This window comes from Prionailurus bengalensis, chromosome D2, assembly GCF_016509475.1.
Source record: "Prionailurus bengalensis isolate Pbe53 chromosome D2, Fcat_Pben_1.1_paternal_pri, whole genome shotgun sequence".
In the NCBI taxonomy this organism is placed as follows: Eukaryota; Metazoa; Chordata; class Mammalia; order Carnivora; family Felidae; genus Prionailurus; species Prionailurus bengalensis.
This window is the reverse complement of record NC_057351.1, coordinates 30,979,516-31,003,917: the sequence shown is the minus strand read 5'-3', so window position 1 is coordinate 31,003,917 and position 24,402 is coordinate 30,979,516. Positions and strand designations below refer to the sequence as shown.

Genomic DNA, 24,402 nt, shown 5'->3' with positions numbered 1-24,402 from the left:
TTCATGCACCTGGGACTGTTTGGGGGGAGGACCCTGGGGAGAACAGGGTTAAGAGTGCCCGGACATGCTCTCCTGCTCGGCTCCAAGAAGTTGGGCATGTGAGCGTATCAGGGTCAGCAGAAGCCTAGAGTTTCCTGAGACCCCACACAGGGCCTTGCTGACGCTTTCCTCGCTGCTTCCAGGGACTGGGCCCCAAAGGGCAGTGAGAACTGAGACTGGAACCCCACTTCTGACCTCCAGGAATGCCACAGGGGCCTGAAGCATCTCTTCAAGGAGCCGCGAAGATCCGGGACCCAGTTCTGGGGTCCGTCCCCAACCTTCTACCTCTGCAGCTTCCGGTCTACACTCCCTTGCTTGGCACTCAAGACCCCTCTTCCCACCCTCACCGCCCCTATTACCCTGCACATCCCCAGAGTTCCAGGCAACCCCCGGTCCCAGACGGCCTATGGTACAGAGCAGCAAAGGCACCGGTAGATGTTCCTCTCCAGCTTGGGCTTTCCGAGAGGTCTCAAGTTCAGTAGAACCCAGTACTGAACTCAAGTTCAGTTTTGGCAGCTGAACCCTTTGTATAAAACCGATCCTTTGTGAAAGTCCGACGCGCAATATAGCCCAGTGTGCAGTACAGCCAGGAGCTGAGCCCCTGGGCTGGCTGCCAGCTCAGGAAGAGACGTGGACACCCTCCTGCCTCCAGACCCAGCACGGGGCCTCTCCTAGTCAGCGACCGCTCCAGAGCGGCTGGCCGGAGACGCTCAAAGCCCTTTCCTGCTCGGACCTCCCAGGGCACATCCAGCCCTTCCCTGCCCCCTTACATCTGTCCTCCCTGGTCCCACAACCAGAGACATCACCCCCCCCCACCCTCACCCCCTCACTCCCTCCGTCAACGTCCAGTGGGAATGCCCCCTCTTTCTCCAAGCCTGCCAGCGTGCAGCCTGCACCCCAGCAACCTTAGCCTCGAGCTCCCTGGCCTGGGGTTTGGTAAGGACACGCTTCACCTCCCCACTCTGGACCAGTGCTCCTCCAGGGCCGCCACAGGGCTAAACCCACAATAGTTGTGGGTCCCAAATATCATTCCCCTAAATAAATTCCACATTCACAGTCCCATTTCAGCTTCAGAATAATCCTACGAGAAAAGCAGAAGCACAGGCAATTGTGCCATTTAGCAGACGGGAAAACTGAGGCTCAGAGAGTTTACTGCATGACATAAGAACAGAACCAGGCCTCTGGTTCCACAGCCCGGGCTCTTTCTCATGCACCACCCAGCCACCCTCTCCCATTTCTCCCGACGCTACCCTCGCTTTCCCACTAGATGAAGGAAACTTAAGCCACGGATCTGGTAGAAGGCAAAGAACATGCTGGACCCAGAAAAGAGAACCGCTTCCAGGGCCACAGCCTGTCATACACCCCAGGCCGCCAGATGCCCTGGATGGGTAACAATGGAGCTAAAAATAGGGCAGGAGGCTGAGTGGCCAGCTGTAGGAAACATCTGCCTTTGCTGCAGAACAAACATGAAGGAAGTCACCCTGCTACAGGGGACCCCTAGGGTGGGGCAGGGGAGGGCCGGGGGCGGGGGAGGGGAGGATAAAACTTTCAGGTCTGTACCCAGGGCAGGGGCTCCCACCAGCGCCTACCTGCCCTGGGCCTTGTCCCGCCCAACACACACACACACACACACACACACACACACACACACACACGATACACAGTTTAAATCCACCTTGTTCACGAACATGCATCTCAGAGTCAGATGTACCTTTGAGATCCCAGTCTGTTCCTCTCACTTTATAAAAGAGAAAACTGAGGTCCAGAGTAGACCAGACAACTGCCCACAGTCACAGGGACAGTCGACAGCAGGGCCGGGTCCAGGCGTCTCCTTACGCCTCTCTTCTGCACCTCCCTGCCCATCTGCTTCACGGAGCATGTCCACCCAGGGCCAGGAAAGACCCTGCCGAGGAAGAGCTCTCCGGCTCCCCAGAAGGGAACACGCCAAGCAGAGGAGACAGGTCAGCATGAAAGACGTCAGTTTAGACCCAAGGAGGAACCACGTAGCAATTCATGACTCCCCCCAAGCACACCCAGCCTCCCCTTCGGCCTACGGCTCCCCAACTCCCACCCTTGTTCTCTAACCTCGAGCCAAAGTGAAATTCTTTCAATCCCTGGAGCAGACATCTCAACGGGCCTTTGCAAATAATTAGCAATAATGACAAAAATAAGAATAACGCAGAGGTGCCTCTTACAGCCCAGGGGGTTGGGGTGGGGTGTTCTAGAGTCTATGCAGGGCAGAAACTGTGGCCTTTGAAAATTCTTAAAATGACCCATCCAGGACAAGGCTGCCCCATCTCTCAATCGGTCCAACCCAGTCAGCTTTCCTCCAGTGACCGCACAGATGTCAGTTTCCTCGCTGAGCCGCAAATGAAGTTTGCCGGTCACACACCGGCCTCGCGTTCATGCACTCCACGTCTTCCTGCCCCACTGGCTCTCTCTGCCTCGCGGACTCCCATCGCTGAACCAGGAGGCCTCCTTCACCTTCCCCAGACCACATCCCAGCATGGCTGTTGCCACCCGGAAGCCCCCCAGGCCAGGGCGGGGGCTGGCCTCTGATGGCATCTCAGGGCTTGGCACAACGTAGCCACCCGAATGAACTAAACCGGGCAGATTTTTCAGGAACAACAACACCCAACCAAAAGATCGGTTCTGTGGGTGTCCACGCTGTGCGCATAAATGAGACGGTACAGGAGGGTTTAGCCCCGGGCCCAGAACGCAACAGGCACTCTGTAAATGCAGCCACGTTTCGACTGCCCTAAGAAAGTGGGGGCTGGGAGGAGGTTTGTGAGGAAGGGCCATGAAGGCAGGAGGCTGTGGAGGCCCCTTCAGGCCAGGAAGCGGGGAGGACGACTCTGAGGGCCCCCTGTCTGAGAAACAGGCCCCACCCTTGCAGGGGAATCGCCTGGCTGAGACCCCCGGGTCTCTCCCGTTGACTCACACTCCCCCCGCCTCCCAGAGGGACAAGAAGAGCGGGGTCCCTAAGAACTCCCCTGGGCTCTTCACTCACTCCTGAGGACCAAACACACTAGCAGCTTGACCAGGACCTGAAATCACAAACGACGAAATTCTAACCCCAAATGGCTTAACATCTCCACCACCACCACCCCCCGAGGTGCGGCCTCAGGTCTGTTAGCGGGGAGAGGATGACGGCGGCAGCGGGCACGATATCCCGGAGCCCCAGACGGGCCCAAGCACTGCGCTGAGGCCGTTCACCTACCATCTGGTCCACAGCTCCGACGGCACGCCCTGCAGGACCGGGGGCCCTAACACCTTCCAGGAGTCCACAAGGTCAACGCTGTTCTCAGGACAGCTCCGAGATGTCCCTGCTGTCTCACTGTAGTGATGGAGGCAAAGCCACGGCAGCAGGTAAAACTCAGCAAGAGGCAGCACACTGGCCCTGAACTAGGCTGCCCGAGTCACTCACAGTGACAGAACATGCCAGTGTCACCTAAGGAGGTCCTGGATGAAGCAGAAGAGCTCACTTCACTGAAGCTCAGCCTTGCATACACGTCTTCTCGCTACTGTTCTGTGTGATGACGGTGCGTACCTGGGCTGTGTGGGGGTACGACAGGTGTCTGGGGGGACGGCACTCGTGAGCCCACCAGAGCTGTCTGCCAAACTAGCCTCTTTGTGCACAGAAAACCAGCCGACAGACAGACAGACAGACGCCAGTTATTCAGAATTGGGTATCTGGCGGACATTTTCTCAAAATGAACCAGGCAAGCCTGTCCTTTCGAGGAAGGCAACCGATGGCATTTGTTGCCAATGATCAAGTTTGAGCTTAAAGGGAAACATCAGAGTTTCGGAAAACTTGCATCAGCCACCGTGAGTCTGACAGCCTCTCAAAACACAAAGAGTTTGCGATGATATGGGGGACGATGTTAACGTATGTAATTTCTGAAAATTGCCGAAACGTCTAAATTTGGAAGATAGGTATAACCCAGGGAACCGATATTTTCCCAATGACCCCTATGTGATGTTACAAAACCACACCTGTGTCAAAGATCCACTCAGAGGGGCGCCTGGGTGGCTCAGTCAGTCGAGTGTCCGACTTCGGCTCAGGTCATGATCTCACGGTTCGTGAGTTCGAGCCCCGCGTCGGGCTCTGTGCTGACAGCTCAGAGCCTGGAGCCTGCTTCGGATTCTGTGTCTCCCCCTCCCTCTGCCCCTCTCCCGCTCATGCTCTGTCTCTCTCTATCAAAAATAAATAAACATTAAAAAAATTTAATAAAAAATAAAAAATGAAAAAGATCCACTCAGAGTGCAAGATAGTCCCATGGCTTTTAATGCAATGAAATACGAAAAATTCCTTAATATGTTTGCAGATCCTGCATTTCAACCGACCTGTAAGAAACTATCACATGCTGAATTGTTACGTAGTGTCAAAAGAAAATACCCAGAGGCTAATAAAATGCTCCTTCCTTTTCCAACCACCTATCTGTGTGGAGCTGGATTTTCTTCACATACTTCAATCGAAGCAACGTATCACAACAGTTGAACGTGGGAGCAGATATGAGAACCCAAGTGTCTGCTGTTAAACCGCACATTAAAGTGATCTGCAGGAGCACCTGGTTGAGCCTGCAACTCTTGATCTCAGGGTCATGAGTTTGAGCCCCACGATGGGTCTACAGATTACTTATAAAAATCTTTTAAAAATGGTCAGCTTTTAACCAACACAGGAAAACCACAAAGCTGAAAGGCAAAAGGCAAACCGGATAAAGATAGTTTTGACATATTTCTATTATTTATCATATTCAATGTACCTTTTTTCAAACAGGAAAACAAGTACATCTCGAGGGCATAACAGAAAAAAAAACCCAGAAAACCCCAACAACCCAACAGAAGAGAGATACAAATGGACGGTAAATGTGAGGGTAAAAATGTTCAACCTAACTTGTAATTTGAACTCTGGAAACCATGAAATGCCACATATTGCCTATCATGGTATACACAGGCACAACAGCAGGAAAACACCCAATGCCAGCATGGGGGCCTGGGGTCCGCTCTCTCCCAAGCAACCTGGCGGGATGCAAACTAGCACTGCCCCCTAGCGGCCAATCTGGCACCAATTCTAAAATACCTTCAGAACTTCCAGCAAATCTCCTATCAACTGATTCAAAGGCAACAATCAGAGATATGGCCACAGAACTGTCCCACATAGCTTTGCTTACATTAGCCAAAGACAAAACATCTTTCACATCAACAGTGGTCAAAGTCCAATGTATCGTGGCCGTCATCATGCAGTCATTAAAATGGAAAGAGTGTCTGAGGAACGTCACTTAAAAGAATGTGGAGTGAAAAAAAAGCCAACATAAACACATACTATATGATTCCGTTCCCCTAAAACTCAGACAAGGTGTCCCATCTGCGGCAGGAAGGAGGGGGTGGTGATGAGATGCAGGGGTCCAGGTGCTGGAGGCTCTCCTCATTTTGTAGAATCATCAAGCTGTATACTTGGGATGTGTGTACTTTTCTGTGCATGGTCAACTCCAATTTAAACGTTTCAAATGCAAGAAGTCACAGTTTACTCACTCACATAGGGAAGTATCTATTGTATGTTTAGTTAGTTAGGGAAAAAAGATACAGTGTAAAGGGTACACACACATACACACACACACACACACACACACACACACACACACGAGAAATGTCCGCAAGGATAAATCTCCAAACATGAATGGTGAACCAGAGTTATCCCTGGACACTGGAGTCATGGATGGGTCCCCTAATCTCCCTGCCTATGTTTATTTTCTCTGATTTTTCTAGAATGAACATATACTATTGATAGAAAAAAGAAGAGCCCCGGACCCCACAGAAAAAGGTCACAGGAGTGAGGGTTCTCCTGAGTTGCTACTGCTGGGAAGCTCAACACCTTCCCATGGAAATCATTTGGGTGTCGGAGTCAGAAAGACCTGCGAGGACCCTAGCACTGTCCCCCACCAGAAGCCTGGGCCGCCTCCTGAGCCTGTTTCCCTAAGGCGGAGAAAGGGTTAAATGAGGTCATGGATGTCCTGGCCTGACCCAGTGAGTGCTCTGAGCTCCTCTGACACACAGCCCCTCCCCCCAGGTTCCACAGAGGAAGAGCTGGAGGCCCAGGAGCCTGAGGGACAGCCCTGGGGGATGCCCACAGAGCCCCCCAAGGAAATGCCCCCCAGAGTACAGTGCAGGCTGGACATTGGACTTGACCTCAGGTAGCCTCCTTTGAAACCCACACCCATCACTCCCATGAAACCTCTACGTGGAAGGCTATGGCAGGAAAGGTGGACGGCTGATCCAGACAGGAAGTGACCTCGCCGGATGAATGACAGGCCAACATTCCATCGGGAGCCCCACCTGCTGGTGACCTTCGGGGTCATGGGAGCCAGGAGTGGGTGGGCACATGGAGGCCAAGGAGGAAACAGGATTTATGCAGAAGGCCAGGCACATGGCAGACCCCCAGGCAGGGAAGTGACTTCATTTCACCCTCTGTTGCCCTTGCTTCCGTCCCTGACATGGCAAGGAGTTAACCCTAAGAGGGCCATTCCTCACTGGGCTCTAGCCAAGTCCACACAGGCCGGAATGAGAAAATCCTGGCTTTCTCCTCTCCCCCACTCCTTTTATCCCCAGTCCACAGATACGGAAACTGAGGCTCAGAGAGATTGACAACAGGACAGGCACTCTAGGACCTCTCCCACTACACTGAGCTGCACAGAGGAGGGAGATGTTAATTCAGGGTCGGGAACTCACGGGAGCCTTCCTGGAAGAGGAGACCACCGAGCTGGACCTTGAAGGATGAGCAACATTTGACAGACAAGAAAGGCATTCTGCACGGAGGAAACAGCAGAAGGAATGGAGGAAGAAATGCCTGGCACTGTGCAGTCTCCTAGAAGTATCAAGGTACTTGTGAGGCCAGAATACAGGATGCGGTGGGGTTGGGGTGAGCCTCAACTGACCCGGGGGCTGTGCCAGAGAGTCAGGATGTTGCTCTGTGGGGTGAGGCGTGCTGCCCAGACCGGGGCAACAGTAGAGCTGCATGATGATGCCCTGCGTCAACCTAAGAGGGCTGCCTGGAAGAGGCAACACACGGGGAGCCACCTCAGCAAGGGCTAGATATGACTCCGGGACCACTGGGGCCCAAAGCTCCGCAGGCCTCACCCCACCGCCCCGCATCCCCAACTACACCGGGTTTCTCTGTACAGGAGAAGGGAAAGAAATTCGCGATACCCATGGTACCGTGTGCCTCGCTGTGTACGTGACGCCAGACCATAGCACGGCAGGGCGCGGAGGTCACGGACCGTGTTTCGGCCTCAGCTCCGCCACCGCCAGCGGTGTGATCTCGACAGAAACGCTCAACCTCTCTGTGCTCCAACATCCGTCAGATGAAGACAAGAACCAGGCCTGCTCTGAGGGCCGTGAGGATTCACAGAGAGAGTGCTCGTGGTACACGCCCGCCTGCACACACACAGCCAGCCAGCGCCCAACAAATACCCACCGCTGTGCTATCCCTCCAGACTCTCCCGCGGGCCACGTATCACCGCCATTCCGCCCCACGGCCGGGCCGGTGGCCTGGCCTAGATCACACGGCAAAGGAACAGCGGAGCCAGGATTCAAACTCGGGCCCGCCTGGCCCTAACGCCCAGGCTCATCCCAGCCCACCAGGCAAAACAAAACTTGAAACCCTAAGACCTGAAACCCGCCTGCTTGGCTCTCCAGGTCTCTGGGCGGCTCCTGGTCGGGGGAAGAACTCGGCCACTTTAAGCCTCTGGCGACCGAGGGCAGGGCAGGGAGAAAACACCAGGGCACAGCAGGGGAAGAAAAATATTTTTAAGTTTCTCCCTCTTCCTGTTTATCTATCCTCTGGATCCAGAAGCTCCTGGTGGCTGGCTGTTCGTACAGGGAAAGTCCTGCCAACAGCGACATCCTGCCGTCAGCCGCCCTGGACCCGGCGGCCCCTGCCAGCCTTGTGCCGGGGGGCACTGAGGACCACATCCCCGCAGACCCCTGCCTCGCCCAGGGTGGCTGCTCCACAGAGGCGCTTTTAACAGAAGCTGGGGCCCAGGCACGAGGACCCGGCCAGGGAGGAGGGGCCGCTGCCACTGCTTCCTGAGCACCAGCTGGCACCGATCAGCTCCACACTCAGCTGTGGAGAGGTGACAAGAAGCATTCAAGGAAATGACTCTGAGCCTGGCCTGGGCACTGCCCTGGGGGCGGGAATGCGGAGCATGGGCTGTGCCGGCAGGCCAACCCGGCCTCCAATCCTGGCTGGCCTAAGACCTGCTGTGTGACCTTGGCCAACTTACTCAACTTCTCTGAGCCTAATCCCCTTATCTGTAAACCGAGGATAATACTGTGGTGGAGAGTCAGCGTTTCACAGGCACCAAGTCTGGTTTCAGAAAAGGAAACCGTTCTGGACACGGTGGAGATGGGTGCACGACAGCGTGAACGTACGTAACACGACCGACCTGTACAATCAAAAATGGTTAAAAGTGGGGGCGCCTGGGAGGCTCAGGAGGCTGAGCGTCTGACTCTTGATTTCGGCTCAGGTCATGATCCCAGGGTCGTGGGATCAAGCCCTGCATCAGGCTCTCCGCTGAGCATGAACCTGCGTGAAATTCTCTCTGTCTCCCTGCCTCTCTCCTGTGCACACTCTCTCTCAAAAACAAACAAACAAAAAAAAGGTTAAAAGGGCACACTTTATGGTATATATATATATTTTTTTTTTTATCTTAATTTTTAAAAGGGCTCATTCAAAAAACTGCTTTTGTGGATGCCCATGTTAATTGTCGTGCCCGCCCTTGGATAGTTCAGGGTCAAGAGGTGGGACAGGCACGGAAAGAGCTAAAGGCACCACCTCCCAGGGAACTCATGCCATCAGAGACCTAGGTGGTGGGTGCTGAGGAAAGAGGCACACGCATTCCTCCTGGGCCCGAGTCAGGGGTGCACCGATCAGCCCAAACCGCTCCGCCAGGCTCCTCCCAGTACGAGATGGGGTCTGCACAAGGCAGGAGCACAGTGAGTGTGAGATGCAGGGCCACACTCACACCTCGTGCGTGCATGTGTGCACATGCACTCACACGTGCACACACTACACTCCCAGGCCAAAAATGCCAGGGTAGCCGAAACATGCCAATCCCAGCCTGTGCCCGGCCAGCTGGCCAGCCTCAGCATCCAATAAACAACAATAGCTCCGCATCGGTCCCAGCACCCACCACCAAGGAAGGCAAACTGTGGCCCGCCCACCATCTCTAGGGCCAGGGATGGAGGGGGAGGAGCATGAGCAAGAACTCCGTGGGCTTGCCCAGTGTAAGGAGACCTGGAAATACGACCCTCCAGAGGCCCACCCCCCACACGGACGCCTGCCGGACAACCGTACCCACAGGGCTGGGTTGAGAAGCAGGTGCACCCTGGGGGCGGGAGGTGGGTAAGAACAGGGGTGAGAGGGCCTGGGTCACTGTGTCACCTTGGGCAAGTCCCTTCCCCCTTCCAGATCTTCTGAAGTCTCCTTCGCTTCCTACTTGGTAAAATGAGCCTTCTATCCCAGCACCCAGCAAGCACCCCTGGGAATACATACATCCTAGAGAAGTAAATGTGTGTGTGTGTGTGTGTGTGTGTGTGTCCACCAAGAGACAGGCAGGGGTGCTCAGCAGCCTTTTTCACAGTCACAAAAAGCCGGACACAAGCCTGAAGCCCATCTCTCGGGGAAAAATCGGCACGTGGTGGTACGCCTATACGGGGGAATACTACGCAGCAATGAAAAGGGACAACCCGCCGAGGCCTGCAGCATCGCAGATGAAGCTCACAGGGTTCACGTAGACAGAAGCCAGAAGAATCCAGATAACAACAGTTCATATTCGCAGGTTCCATTTACACAGAGTAGAAGAGCGAGCAAGACTAACCCTCGGGAGGGCACTCCAAAGCACGGACACTTGAGAGTGTGGGGACAGGCCGCTGACCAGGAAGAGGCCCCGGGGAACCTTACAGGGTGCTGAAAATGTTCCACATCTTGGTCTGGATAGGGGGTCACCCAGGTGATACACCTGTTACAATCCATCAAACTATGCTCTGACTTCCTGTCTGTAAATTAGATCTTGATTTACAGAATGAAAAACAAACAGCTAGTAACTCACACTCCGCCTTCCTCTGAAGACTGCAGCGAGGCTATACAGAGAGTCTGTGTGTGGAAAGGGTTGGGTGGTGCGGAAGAATGTGGCCTGGGAGGCAGAAGGGCCGGGGTTCCAATCCTGATGCTCCCTCTGATTGGGTACATTTTTTTTTTTCCTTCTCTGATTTCTTTTCCTGTTGTTGGCCAGGCTTTTTTATTCCATAAGTACGTGTACTTGCTGTCCAAGACAGATGGATTTATAAAGAAAAAGTTTACGCCCTTCCATACTCCTCTAAGCCCACCTCGTAAACTACAAGGTTTCTTCCCCCTTAAGTAGACAACACAAACGCCCCTCCAGTTCATACACGGAACCCCAACCCCGTCTGTCTCATGCTGGCACGCCATTTCATTGTAGCACCACTCCTTCAGCTAATGGCCACTAAGTATCCCCCGTGTCAACCAACCAGCACGGTCCTGCCCCTTCATGGAGCAGGCATCCATTCCAACAAGAGAGAGAAAAGAGAGGGAGACAGGGATGGAGGGAGACAACAAAGAAATACAATCACGACACACCGTGTACATTGTGATGCGGGACTGGGAAGCTCAGACAGGCAACGAGCGAGGTGGGGAAAAGATGTATTTTAGGTGCCATAGTCACAGAAGGTCTGTGCTGATACCTGAGGACGGGGAAGGTTGGGGCCACGTGAGAAAGCATGCCAGGCAAGCAGGGGCAAATGCCCCGAGGGAGGGAAGAACCCAGAACTGAAAGGAGACCATGTGGTCTCCAGCTCACCGGCCACAAAATCCCGGTGCGCAGACTCACATCCTGATAGTTTGCGTCTTTAGAACAGGCTACCCGAATTCACGCTGCTTAGATAAAAATGTGCGTGTAAAAGCTGTAGTCGATTCCACCATCTTCCAAAAGTCGGCAGCCTTTTGCCCAGCAACCAGCATTGCTTAAAAGGGCCAGTGTTGGGGCGCCCGGGTGGCTCGGTCGGTTAAGCGTCCGACTTCGGCTCAGGTCATGATCTCACGGTCCGTGAGTTCGAGCCCCGCGTCGGGCTCTGTGCTGACAGCTCGGAGCCTGGAGCCTGCTTCGGATTCTGTGTCTCCCTCTCTCTCTGCCCCTCCCCTGTTCATGCTCTGTCTCTCTCTGTCTCAAAAATAAATAAACGTTAAAAAAATTTTTTAAAAAAGGGGGCCAGTGTCCCCACATCTTCACTGGTTTAAGAAGTTATCGATCTTTGTCCCTTCTGCCCATATGAAATGGCTCCGCCTCCTTGTCTGTACAGTGGGGTCAATGACAGTTCCTTCTTCTCAAGACACTGTGAGATTCAAATCGAAATAAAGTCATCTAATCTGCGAAGCTCAGCGCCTAGCGCCTAACGCCTAGTGCCTAAACCCACACGGTTTAGCATGGCTTTCCCTGGAAACAGGGATACAGGGAGAAGGAGGTAGAAACCATGGCTCGGCAAAAGAACACTGAACTGGATGGGAGTCAAGAGACTAGATTCAGGTCAACCTGAGACTCAGTTCCCCCATCTATAAAATGGGCTAATTCGTGCCCTCTTCAGGCAGACATCTTCCAAATGTTTCTGGGGCATCTCCTAGGAGGGAGAATTTGTTCTAGGAGCTGACAACACAAAACAAAAATCCTGCCTTACACATGCTAGCTGGAGGCACAGAAACATGGTATATAAATTAGTAAAATATATAGTGTATGGAGAGGTGACAGTGATAAGAAAGAAAAGGGTTATGGGGGTTAGACATGAGATTTTGGACGGGGTATCTAAGGGAGGCTTCGCATTTGAGTAAAGATCTGAAGGAAGTAGGATGGGAAGCTATGCGGCTCTCTGGAGGAAAAGCATCCCAGGTGGAGGTGACAGCCTGTGCAAAGGCCCTGAGGTGGGGGTGTTCCCAGTGGGTTGGAGGAGCCATGAGGCAGTTTGGGTGGTGTAGAGTGAGTGAGGGGGTGGGTATTAGATGGGGATGTCCTGGAGGCCACACTAAGGACGCTGGCTCTCCCTGTGAGCAAATGGGGAGCCACCAGAGCCCCTGGGCAGAGAAATGCCTTGCTCTGACTTTCACATCCTAACAAGGTCACCCTGGCTGCTACGTTAGAAGAATCTGTCGGGGAACGAGGGGGGAACAAAGGTGGAAGAAAAGGGACCTGTGTGGAGTCCGCCAGGGACCCTGGAGGCTCGGCCAGTGGCGTGGGGAAGGTGAGGGAAAAGGTTCACCCTGGATCCGCTGTGAGAGGGAGGCCGACAGGGCCTGCGGAGGCGTGGGAGAAACAGAGGAATGGATGACTCAGGTGTTTGGCCTAAAGAACGAGATGAGACAGACGGGGGGAGGCAAGCGTGCAGTGAGGACCCAGCAGACAAGAGAGCCACGGTCTCGCGCCCCCCGCAGCAGCCTCAGAAGAAAGCAGCAGGCCCTGGAGACCTGCCAAGAAAGACGAGCTGGTCCTGAGGCCCGTGGGGAAAGCGATACGAAAGACAGAGAGGGAAAAAGTGGATCCAGAGGGGAAGTCAGCACGGCACGTCTCCAGGCTTCCCCTGCCCACAGAGCCTGGGCCACGGCCAAGGCCGGCTGCTCACAGGCCCACTTCACAGATGGGGAAACCGAGGGAACAGAGTTCTGCTGTGAATACCTGTCGATGAGAAGCCAGAAAGACACGGAATGAGCTAAGGTGGAGGGCAGGCGGCCAGCTGGCCCACTGGGTTCCTACCGCTCTCACCTAGCACCCCAAACAGGGACCATGGAGCTGGGACCCAACGTCCCCACCACGCAGGAAGTCTGCAGGACCCCACGAGGCAACTCAGGACCGTGGGCTTTCCAGCGCTGACAACGTGACTCAATCCAGACTCCACGGATGTCTGCTCTGGGATCTGTGAGCTCGGTCTCTTTTTTTACTGGGATTTAATGCACACGCCATAAAAGTCACCCTTTTAAAGTACAAATTTGGTGGCATTTGGTACCTTCACAATGTTGTGCAAGCATCACCACTATCTAATTGTCGAATATCAAACCCAAAAAGTTAAACATAGAATTAATTACCGTATGACCCAGAAATGCCATTCCTAGGAATATACCCAAGAGAACTAAAAACAGGCATCCAAACAAATACTTGTACACCCATGTTCACAGCAGCACCATTCACAGCAAGCAAAAGGTGGAAACACCCCAAATGTCCATGAACTGATACACGGACTAAAACATGTGGAAATGTGGTATATCCATACAATGGTTTTATTATTCAGCAAAAAGGGGCGCCTGGGTGGCTCGATCGGAGAAGTGTCCGACATCGGCTCAGGTCAGGATCTAGCAGTTTGTGAGTTTGAGCCCCGCATGGAGCTCTGTGCTGATGGCTCAGAGCCTGAAGCCTGCTTCCTTCCAATTCTGTGTCTCCCTCTCTGCCCCTCTCCAACTTGTGCACATGCTCACTCGCTCTGTCTCTCTCTCTCTCTCTCAAAAATAAACACAAAGAAAAAAATGTTTGCAATGGTTAATTCTGTGTAATGTGAATTTCACCTCAATTTTTTAAAAAAAAGTAATGAGAGCATGCCCTGGGTCATCTGAGTGACCTCGTAAGCAAGCACTGCCATGCCATTTGGGGCTGAAGTCTGCTGAAGTTTGTTTACAACCGAGTTCCTCTTCTGTGAAGGCCAAATGACATCATTGCACACGGGACAAACAAAGGTGGTGGTTCAAACAGAGGAGGGGGTGGGGTGGAGAACTGAGCCACCCCCTACATAGCCCATGGCAGCCTGGATGTGCCCAGAGGCCCAGCCTCTTAGGAGTCGGGACCATGTTCATGTCAACAGCATCTGTGCGCACTGAGCAAAACCCACCTGTTAGTGCCAAACGCCTGATCCCCACAAGAAGTGGGTTTAAGAGCTACTATAGGCAGATTCCAGGAACACCACTATTCTACCCTTCCCTTCAAACAAGCTCCACAGATGCAGAGCTTCCACGACCTCCCAAGACCAACAGACACAAAACGATACACTACTGAAACAGACATTTGGGGATTACTCACTGGCAGTCTGGGCTCTAAAGTGAGTGATCAGAATTACGCAGCCAACCTCATTAATGCCACTTTGTACAGCAAGTTCAGGCGACAGAAGCAAGGGAAAACAGAAGAGTCCCGGCTCTCTACTGTCAACACAACACTGGCAACGCAGGTGCAGCTTACGTCCTTCCAATAAACTAACACTGTTCCTCCGCAATGGGTTGGCTTTCTGGTTTTATTGGTGTTTCATGTTTGTTTCACGGTCATACAGAAACTAAGTAAGCCTGAGTCATTCCTATCTAGTTTTATATCTGGACACATTTTAGTTATGTTCTAATAAGAACATTTAAATCAACAAGTGAGGCTTTTCTTTTCCTTTAACAGGGAGTCCACAAAAACACACACACTGTATGATTCCATATGAAATGTCCAGAGTAAGCAACTCTATAGACACAGAAAGTAGACCAGTGGGCTGGGGATAGGCAGTGACGACTAATAGGTACAGAGTATCTTTTTAGGGTTGATGAAATGTTATAATTAGATGGTGGTGACAGAGGCAGGACTCTGTGAATACACTAAAAGCTACTGAATCATATGTTTTATTTATTTTTTAAACATTTGTTTATTTTTGAGAGAGAGATCGTGAGCACCCATGTGGGGGAGGGGCAGAGAGAGAGGGAGACACAGAATCCGAAGCAGGCTCCAGGCTCTGAGCTGTCAGCACAGAGCCTGACGTGGGGCTCGAACCCATGAACCCTGAGATCATGACCTGAGCTGAAGTTGGACACTCAACCGACTGAGCCACCCAGGCATGTTAGTTGCATCGTATGTTTTAAATTGGTGAAATGGTATGGCATCTGAACTATATCCCAAAAAGCGATTTTAAAAAGGGGGAAGGGTCCACATGTTACCCAGGTTTGAGCAACATGAAGCTGTAGAAATCACAGGGGAAATCAGCAAACCCACCTGTTGTTAGTTTCAAGGCTCACTCCCCTCTCCCTCCCCCTAGACCATCCCCAAGGGCTCAGAGAAGGAGGCTGAGATGAAATCCTAAATCACAAGACAAGCCCATATCGGAACACAACTCAAGATTCCTATGTCACGGGACTCACTTCATACAACAGTAGTGAGACACTATGTTGAATTATTAAACTAGGAAAAACTTGAAAACAATGAAAACAACCGATGTTTGTAAGTACGCACAGAGTGTGGCCCATTTATACGAGGATGGCAATGGTCAAGGAAAGAAGCATGACAATACGGATGCAGAGCCTCCGTGACCCAACTGGCTGGGATCAGGTAGAGCCAGGAGCATGCAAATCTGAGCACAGGAGGCCCCTCTTCCTCAGGAGGCCACAGACTCCCCACCTTCCACCCACCTTCCACCCCCACACCCAAGGCAGGGTTCCTGTTGCCTCAATAAGGTGCATCTTCACTGCGACAAGAAGGGAGGCCTCCAGGTTCCATCTTTGATCGCCCAACAAATCATTCTCTCTTTGGGCCTAATCCTTCCAGCGACATGTCAGGAGGCAGGAAGAGGAAGCCCGCGCGGCTGGGAGGCAGTGGTGACGGAAGCAGGAACGCACGTCCACCCAGATGCCCAGCTACCAACTCACCCACCCCCAGGACAGTCTGATCTCTTGTGTTCCAACGCCTCCCTCCTCCAGAAACCCGCTCTGAATGGACCACCTTCAGGAAGCCCTCACTCTGTCTCCCCACAGCCCGGCTGAGCCCCAGCTCGGAGCCAGGGGCAGAGGGACACCAACTTGCATGGCCCAGGCTCCCGTCTCTGGGCCCTGGGCTCCCAGGGGGTGTGCAAGGAGCTCCCGCGGCAGTGCTGGGACCCTCCCAAGACCAACAGCTGAGTGAAAAGGCAGGCCCCAGGGCCACGGCCCCAGGGCGAGTTACATCCCCAAATCAAAACTACACAAATTCACCCAGAGGCACAGAAGAAACACCCGGGATATTCAGCAAACCGCTGATGGCATTACCTCTTCCTGGTGAAGAGAGGAAGTGGGGCACGGGGGCCTTCCGGGCGGCGAAGTGATGCCAGACTGGACCGAGGGGGTGGCCGTAAGTCCCTGGCAGTTACCAACACTCATGCAGCTGTGTGTTTATAGAGTGCATGAATCTCATGGTACACATACCGCATCACACTCGTAAAACAAAGGAGAGCAGCTGCTCAGTGGGTCCGGGTTTCCCTTTGTGGTGATGGGTACGTTCTGGAACTTGACAGAGGCAGTGGTTGAACAACATTGTGAATGTACGGGCCACTGAACTGGACACTTGAAAATGATTAATTTTAGGGGTGCCTGGGTGGCTCAGTCGGTTGGGCGACCGACTTCGGCTCAGGTCATGATCTCACGGTCTGTGAGTTCGAGCCCCGTGTCGGGTTCTGTGCTGACAGCTCAGAGCCTGGAGCCTGCTTCAGATTCTGTGTCTCCCTCTCTCTCTCTGCCCCTTCCCTGTGCTCGTTCGATCACTCTCTATCTCTCAAAAATAAATAAACATTTAAAAATTAGAAAAAAATGGCTAATTTTATGTCTAGTGAATGTCACCTCAATTTAAAAAAAAAAAACTTTTTTAAAGGGAGGGAGGGAAAGACTTACTACACCCATTTTGCAGATGAGAAACTGGGCTCAAACGCAGCAGTGAAATGCCAGTCTAGGGTTTATCCACCTATGCCTCAGGCCTGGTTCGGGGCCCAGTAGAGGAGAGATCTGCTCAGATCTGCTCACCTCCCTCAAGGGGCCCGATCTCCAAGGAGGGCCCTTCTCTCTGGGGCATCTGAAAACCAGATTCTCTTCCCAACAGGCCCTGGAGTGAGCCAACAGAGCAGCCCCTGGGAACTCCTGAGACCCCCAAAGTCCATGAGCTGGGCTGCCAATGGGGCTGGGAGTGAGCACCCACTGAGAAGATGATCATACTAAGGCTGAAAAGCTGCTGGGCCAGGATGTGGATGGGAAGAGGTCCCATCAGTTCCAGGCTGGATGAGGTCATCCTGGCTGGGCCCTGGGGCTCTGATGGAGGGCCGCCCCAGAGAATTCAGAGGTCAGCACCAGCTTCAGGGACCCCAGGAAGAGAGGACATGTCCGACGGCCACCTGGGACCAGCAGAAGAGGGTTAACTTATTCATGGGGTCTACAGTTCCCGGAAAAGGAAAAGGAAAAGGAAAAGAAAAGAGGAGGGGAAACTCCCCTCTGTGCTTTCTAAACATCCAACAATCTTCAAAACATCCAAGCGTCCCTGTCTTACACTCTGGGGAAGTGCTGGACAGAAGCCACGCAGCCTGCAGGCAGGCAGGCCCTGGGGCTTGGCAGGCTGCAGAGGCTGGCAAGGCCAAGGTCATCTGAGGGCACCCACCTGCATGGGGCCAACACCATCCCTTGGCAGTGGGGTCGTTCCTCATGGGCGAGGGCGGGAGGCACCGCAATGGACCCACGGCCCTCCCAACACCACACCCTCCCTCCTGGAATTTCCAAAAGCCCTAGTTCCCTGGGAGTCCTTGGGGTCAGCATGAGACACCCAGTTCCCAGATGCTCCCTACTGCCTGCCTTGGGCATGTCGGTAGCCCCAGATGCCCTGTGTCTTTCTCATCAGAGAACCCCAGCCAAGAAGGGGCACCCCTCGGAGCTAACGCCAGTTCACAAGTCGGTTATAGGAAATATACAAAACACCTCCCAAGGTCCCAGAATTCCACTATTAGACAGACATTCGCTCCGCAGGAAAAGCTAAGGAGTTTTCAAAGGCTCTCAGTTCATTCCCAAGAAGGGAGACCTATTAACCTATGGGTATCTTAACTAAGAGCAAAAATAAGCATGTGCCTGAAGCAGGAACCGTCTGGAGCCCCAGCTCAAAACCGAGCGCCCCCAGGGAGGGCTGGCAGGCATTTATAAGAGGCAGCAGGGTCTCTGGAGACTGAGGGGAGAGCAGACGTGATTCATAAAAGGAAAGTGAGAGGCCTCCGGCTTGTGTCCTAACAGGGAAACCAGGGCTGCCTCGGAGCCCAGGGTGGGAGGGACAGAAGGTCCCAGCATGCAAGGACTCTCTGGACGGGCCAGGATGCGAAGTGCGGGTCCCCTCCCCATGTGCACGGATCTGTCCACGTTCCTAAACACACCAAGCGGTCACACCTCTGCACGGGCTGCTCTTTCTGCTTGAAGCCTTGCCTCACCCTTGCAAACTCTTGGCCATCCTTCAAAGCCCACCTGAAGCACTGCCCCACCCCCTAGCAGGCCACTCCCTCCGGCTGCCTCCAGCTCCCACCACAGATGGCACAGACCTGGGAAGGTGCCAGTCGGGTATGATACAACGTATGAATGTGCCTCTCTCACCCAGAAGGGACAGGGTCTCACTCACCTTTGGTCCCCTGCACCTCGCACTGAACCCAGGGTCAGGAACCCCCATCTAGAGGCACCCTGTTGCCTTCCGACCATCAGGCACTGCTCAAACACCCTGGCCTCACACATCTCTCCTTCTGCTGAGAAAATAGTAATCAGGGTATGACAGCGGCACCTGATGTTTACTAAGCACTTACTATGAGCCCACGTGCCACCCCAAGGGCTCTCCATGAAAGATCTTCCTCTCATCTTTGCGACATCCCTATAAGGGAGTTACTATCATTAACCCTGCCACACAAGGAATCAAGCACAGAGAAGGTAAGTGAGCTGCCCAGGGGCACACAGCTAGTGAGAACAGGACCCGAAATTCCAAACCGGTGTTCTCCATCCCTACAGATCCACTGGCGGGCAGGAAGATGCTCCGGGAGCAGTTGCTAGGACAGGCTCTGAGTGGAAGAGGAACTCAGAGACTCTAATGGCCAGTGCTTCCCAGGCCTTCTCTTTCCCCAGGTCCCAGCCAAAGACCCAGGGACAGTGGCAGAACCTCTTCCCAGTCTGAGCCTGCTGCTCCCGGCCCCATCCGGGTGCCGAGCGCCAGTTGTAAGAAACATCCAAGGCCCTGCAGTTTGGCCCGTACTGGGGAGGCACACGGCTGCCTGCTGGGAGGCAGAGCCGTGATTTGGGGCTATTCTTAGCAAACCACTGGCTCCCCTCCCAGAGGCCTGGCAGGCGGCAGACCCAAGCTTCCATACGCCCTGCCTGCTATTTCCTGACCCTGCATGTGGAGATCCCACAGGGCTAAGGAGTGGCTGGTGGGCAAGGGGTGAGGACAAAGCCCTCCAGCTTTCAGATGAGAGGTGTCTGCCTGCCCAGCCTTCCCAGGCACGTGGCCTGCTGAAGCAGCTCTATGGGGGTGGGGGTGGGGGGTCCTGGCCACAGGGGAAGGCTCGCGATCAAAGCTCCACTGACAGGCACTCGCTCTGTGCCATACCCTGGGCTACACGCCTTCTACTGCTTTTCTCCCATTTAACCTTTAAAACGCTCTCAAGGGCTAGGGGTTACTGGCCCCATTTTAAAGATGAGGAGTTTCACGCTAAAGGCAAGTTAATTCAGACATTAAGTAACTCTCACAGGGTCATGCAGTAAGTTACATGTCACTTAACGTAAGTTAAGTGTCAAGCTACGTCTCGACTCTGAGCAGGCTCCCAATCTCCAGGTGGGGCAGAGCGGAAGCGACCACAGCCAGAGGTGGGGGCCCCCCTCCCTGTCTGTCCAGGCCCAGGGTTTAGAGGAGGGGCAGTCCACACCTGAGGGCAATGGTCTCACCAAGGACCCCACTGCGTGTCTACTCTTTCTCTCCCCTAAGAATGATCCTTCCCTGGCTGGCTCAGTCGGTAGTCTGAGACTTTTCTTTTAAGTTTATTTATGTGTTTTGAGAGAGAGGGAGCGCCCTAGCGGGAAAGGGGCAGAGAGAGAGAGAGAGAGAGAAAGAGAGAGAGAGAAAGAATTCTAAGCAGGTCTCGTGAACTGTGAAATCATGACCTGAGCTGAAATCAAGAGTCAGACACTTAGCCAAATAAGCCACCCAGGTACCACGAACCTGAGACTCTTGATCTCTGGGTCATGAGTTCCAACCCATGTTGGGTGTAGAGGTTACTAAAAAAAGAAAATAAATTAATAAAAAAAAAAAAAAAAAAAAAAAAAAAAAAGAATGGTCCCTTCCCTGCCAGAGACCCTCAGTCTTGGGCTCAGAAGGAGAGTCCCCAGTCAGGTTCCTCCTCTACCCAGGCCACACAGCCTCACTTGAGGAAACTTCTGGAAACCACAGGAAGATGAAACTCAAAGGTTCGAGGAGGCCCTGCTGGTGCTTACAGCACGTACCCAGCCCTGTAACTTAGGGAGAGGGGAGGTCAAAGGATTCTCGGAGTAAAACAGAATACCAAGCTCTTTGGGGGCTCCAAACCCCAGTGGGGGTCTAGAGACAAAACCACACCACAGATCACCTGCACCCCCACCACCCTAAACAGGACAACTTCCCGCTGCCGCACGGAGTCACGGGGATAACCGAACAGTGCACACCTCGACTGCATCTTGAGACCCACCTGGGTCCATGTCCTGGCCTTGCCGTCAGGTGACTCAGCAGGTATATGTGCCCATATCCCCCGGGAGCCCACAGCCAGCTCCACGTCTGCCCAGGGACTCGAGTCACTTCCATGTGACTCCATGTCTCGTGTCCACGCATGTGAGCTCACATCCACGCCCGCCATCCATGTGCCTGCCCATTATACATCTGCCTTTTGTATGGGGAGGTTCGAGCCCCCGTGAAGGTGTAATCCGCCCATACGGTGTCGGTGGCCCGAGTGTGGTCCACGTTCACGTGTCCACATTGCTGCCCCTGCACCCGTCTATACCCCTGGGTTGCTTGCCCACTTCCGTTGCCTTCCCGGGTCTTCACGCATGTCCGCATCCAGTTGCTCTCTGTCTCTGCCCACGCAGCTGTAAACCCAAGCACGCGCACATCTCTGCCCACGCCAGTATCCCCCACCTGTGCCCGGGTGACTCTGTGTGTGCCAACTGTTTGCAGGCGGGTGGGTGTATTCGCACAAGGGCTCACAATGCCAGCCACGGCTGTGGGGGGGAGCTCAGCAACGCCCTCTCCCAGAACGGTGCCCAAGGCCATGGGCACAAGCACAATGCCACCTCCACCAATTGTTCCAGAGAGCAGAAAGCTACCAGAGATGATGGGGGAGGGGGGCAGAGCCCCAGACAGAGCAGAACCTCAGAGTGAGGTCAGGGCTGCCCCGGTACCACCCACATCAAGCCAGTCCTGCCCTACCCACCCACCTCCATCACCCCAACTTCAATACTTGATGGCCAGCAAGGGGACTCACAGGAAACTCGGGCTCAGGGCCTCTAGCCTTCCAACAACATCCCCAGCCCCCAGCAATAGAGGCTCTTCGGAAATGAAGTGAGGACTTACCCCTGCTGGCCTCGGAACCTCCTACAAGGTTGGAACTAGACCTCAAATCTCACAAGCCCCAAAGAACCTGGGGGAGTCCCATGCTCAGCCTGACCCCAAAAACCAAGGGGGTTTCTTCAGAAAGCTACCAGCAGGGAAAGACCGACCGAGAGTGGGGCTGGGGGCGCATACAAGCAAGAGAATCTCCTGAACCCCCCCGCTGCTCCCTGTCCACAGAGGTGGTGAGAGGTCCTCACTATGAGCAGAGTAACAAGGAGGGATGGGAATGGTGCTGGAACATTTTAAACAGATTTGAACACATGCATATGACTGCATGAGATTCCAGCTCCTCCCCCAAGGATCGCAGCCTGTGTCACTCATTTAGCCATTAATCATGGGTAGCCTCTTGGCTTTCAACTATTATTATTAGTCCGGGACTGGTATTGAAAGCCTATAACAGCAAACTTTTCTGTATGTTTGTCTTGTATTCCCCATACGGCTGAGCCACCTGAGGACAGCACCCTCCCATCCTCCCATCCTCCCCAGCAGAGCCCGGGGCGTGGCATTTAAGAGGTGCTCAGACACTGGGTCTAGCTGCTCTGCACCGAAGCCAAAGAGTTGGTCCCTAGACCTTTGGTTGCGAGAGGAAAGAATCCCAGAAGCTTCTTGAAGCCAGGAAGCTTGTTTGCATCTCTGACTCCCCAAGAGATAAGAACACATTCCAGCCATCCTGGCTACTTTCGAGTCAGGTGCAGCAGGTCTCCCACACCCCACTTTGCTTTCCTACAAGTCACGGACTCTTCAGGAAAAATCTCTAAAGATGAAAAGGGGATCTCCTGGGAGACCCAGGCCTAGAGAGGGAGAGGGCCAAAGGGGCTCAGAAGCAAAGCCCACTGTGACCTCTTAATTCTAACCAGTTCCATGGGCCCCAAGCCCCTTAAAGATGAGCCCAGGGACCCCATGAGTAGATCATGAGGCGGCTTCCCTCCTCCCGACTGCACAGTGAGCCTGGCTCAGACGCCGTGTCCCAGGCCTAGCCCCAGTGTCCCAGGCCTAGCCCCAAAGAGTGGAGGCGCTGCCAGCCCACGTTTAGCCTGGTGCGAGGGAAACCGTGGGGGAGGAGATAGCCCAGCGCCCGGCAAACGACTCCGTAACCTCCCACTCTTTACTGAGGTCCCGCTTCTCTCCCAGGCATTAATTCCGTGCGGGTTTGGATGGGAGCCCAGAACCTCTCCCCTCCGGGGAGCCCAGGAGGCATGCGCCCCGGGGGGTGGGGAGTGGGTGGTCTGAGCAGCCCCCGGGCCGGGGTTGCCCAGGGGACTCCAGATCTGCCCTCCCCTCGCCAGCCCCGGGTGCGGACGCGTCGGTACCTGCCAACACGCGGCTCCGGGGGGCATCCGCGCTCCTGCGGCTGGCGCGCTGCGCCCGGACTGCGGGCGCCGAGTCAGGCAGCGGCGGGGCGCGCCCGGCGCGGGCTCCGGCTCGCTCCTCCCAACTTCCCCAGCCCATCCGTGGGCAGAGGCGGCTCCGGAGGCGGGCAGGCCGGGCGCAAGAGGCGAGGCCAGGAGAACTGCAGCCCGCGCTAGCCTGCGGTGGGAGATGCGCGCCCCAGAGCCAGCGCGCAGCTCGGTTCCCCGCGCGCCCCGCGCGCCCCGCGCCCCCCACGCCGAGGGGCGGACCCGGCCAGGCCGCCAATCAACGCGCCTGCCGCCCCCCCACCACCAGCCAGCCTGAGCCCCCGCCCCAGCCGCCGAGGAGGCGGGGGGCTCGGATTTAAAGACACACTCACCCAAGCCGCGTCCGGATTGGCATCCGCAGCTCCCGGGCGGAGAGGGAACGGCTAGCCCCACCTTCTCCGGCCCCGCTTCCTCCCTCTGCCCGCCCACCCTCTGCTAGGAGGAAAAGTTTGGGGCGGGGGAGAATGCCTGTGAAGCCAGTTCCTCTTCCCTTGTCATTAGTTCGGCTCCTTCTGGAAGATCCCCAAAGCCTCCATCCAGCCTCCCTGGCTGAAAGAAGCAAAGGCTTTCGGCGCCACACCCCCTCCCAAACTCCAGCTCCCCGGGAGATCTGCAGGCCGGGGTTTCCCTCGCCCCTCTCTGCTTTTTAAAGCCAGGCTGTGCCTCGGTGAGACCCAGATGAGTATCAGGAGCCTGAATACATGCCCCACAGTGCTGTGCAACCTGAGCTAGACGATTGACCTCTCTGGGCCTCAGCCACCGCAGTGTCAACGGGCGTAAAGAGCAGACTGTCCTCTCAGTCGTGGGTTTTTTCCCAAGCCCTGGACGCCCCTCAGTTCCCAGAGGCTTAAAGGGAAGAGTGGGGCAGAAACTTTGGAAGGGGAGGGGTCCCTCTGCCCCTATTCCAGGACTGTCGGCAGTGACACGCACAAGCCCCGCCCCTTAGGTGCCCCCGCTCCCATCCCGATGCCCCAGCAGCCCACGTGGGCCGGTGGCTCGCACGCCCCCGCTGGTCCCCATGTGCGTTCAGTCTCCCGCCGCTGCTTCCTCTCCGGGAGACTAGCTTTGTTGTGGTTAGTGAGTCACTTCCTCCCTCTCTCCACACGGGAAATCCTTCTTCCTCACCTGTCACTACCTGCCTCGCCCCCACTCAGGGCTGGAGCCGGAGTCGGTGGAGCCAGGTCTCCCCCGGAGGAAGGCAGCGCTGTCTTCACCTCTTTCCAAAATCAGGCCAGAGGGCGCTGGGCTGAACAGAGAGCACCCCAGTTCGCCCTGGGAATAAATGAAGACGAAAGAAATGGTCGTCGTTTGTGGTTCTATTACCAGGTCTCCAGCACCTTTCAAATGCTTCATTCACCTGGATGATTTTTATGAGCTAAGTACTGTTATTACCCCTATTTTAGTGGATGAGGAAACTGAGGCCCAGGGAAGATTTGCCCTCGGCTCCAGGCCTGCCTTTTCCCCGACAGAGATGTGTGAGAAGGGCGGAGAAAGTCCAGGCATGGCCA

At 54.6% G+C, this 24,402-nt stretch overlaps 1 protein-coding gene across 1 annotated transcript in view; it reads right to left on the bottom strand.

Annotated features, from left to right (window-relative positions):
* Positions 1-23,066, bottom strand: part of PALD1 (phosphatase domain containing paladin 1) — a 73,153-nt gene extending 50,087 nt beyond the window's left edge. The window contains exon 1 of the mRNA XM_043596544.1: positions 22,808-23,066. The gene's annotated coding sequence lies outside the window, so the exon portion shown is untranslated. The remainder of the gene's footprint in view (positions 1-22,807) is intronic.
* Between the last annotated feature and the right edge of the window lie 1,336 nt (positions 23,067-24,402).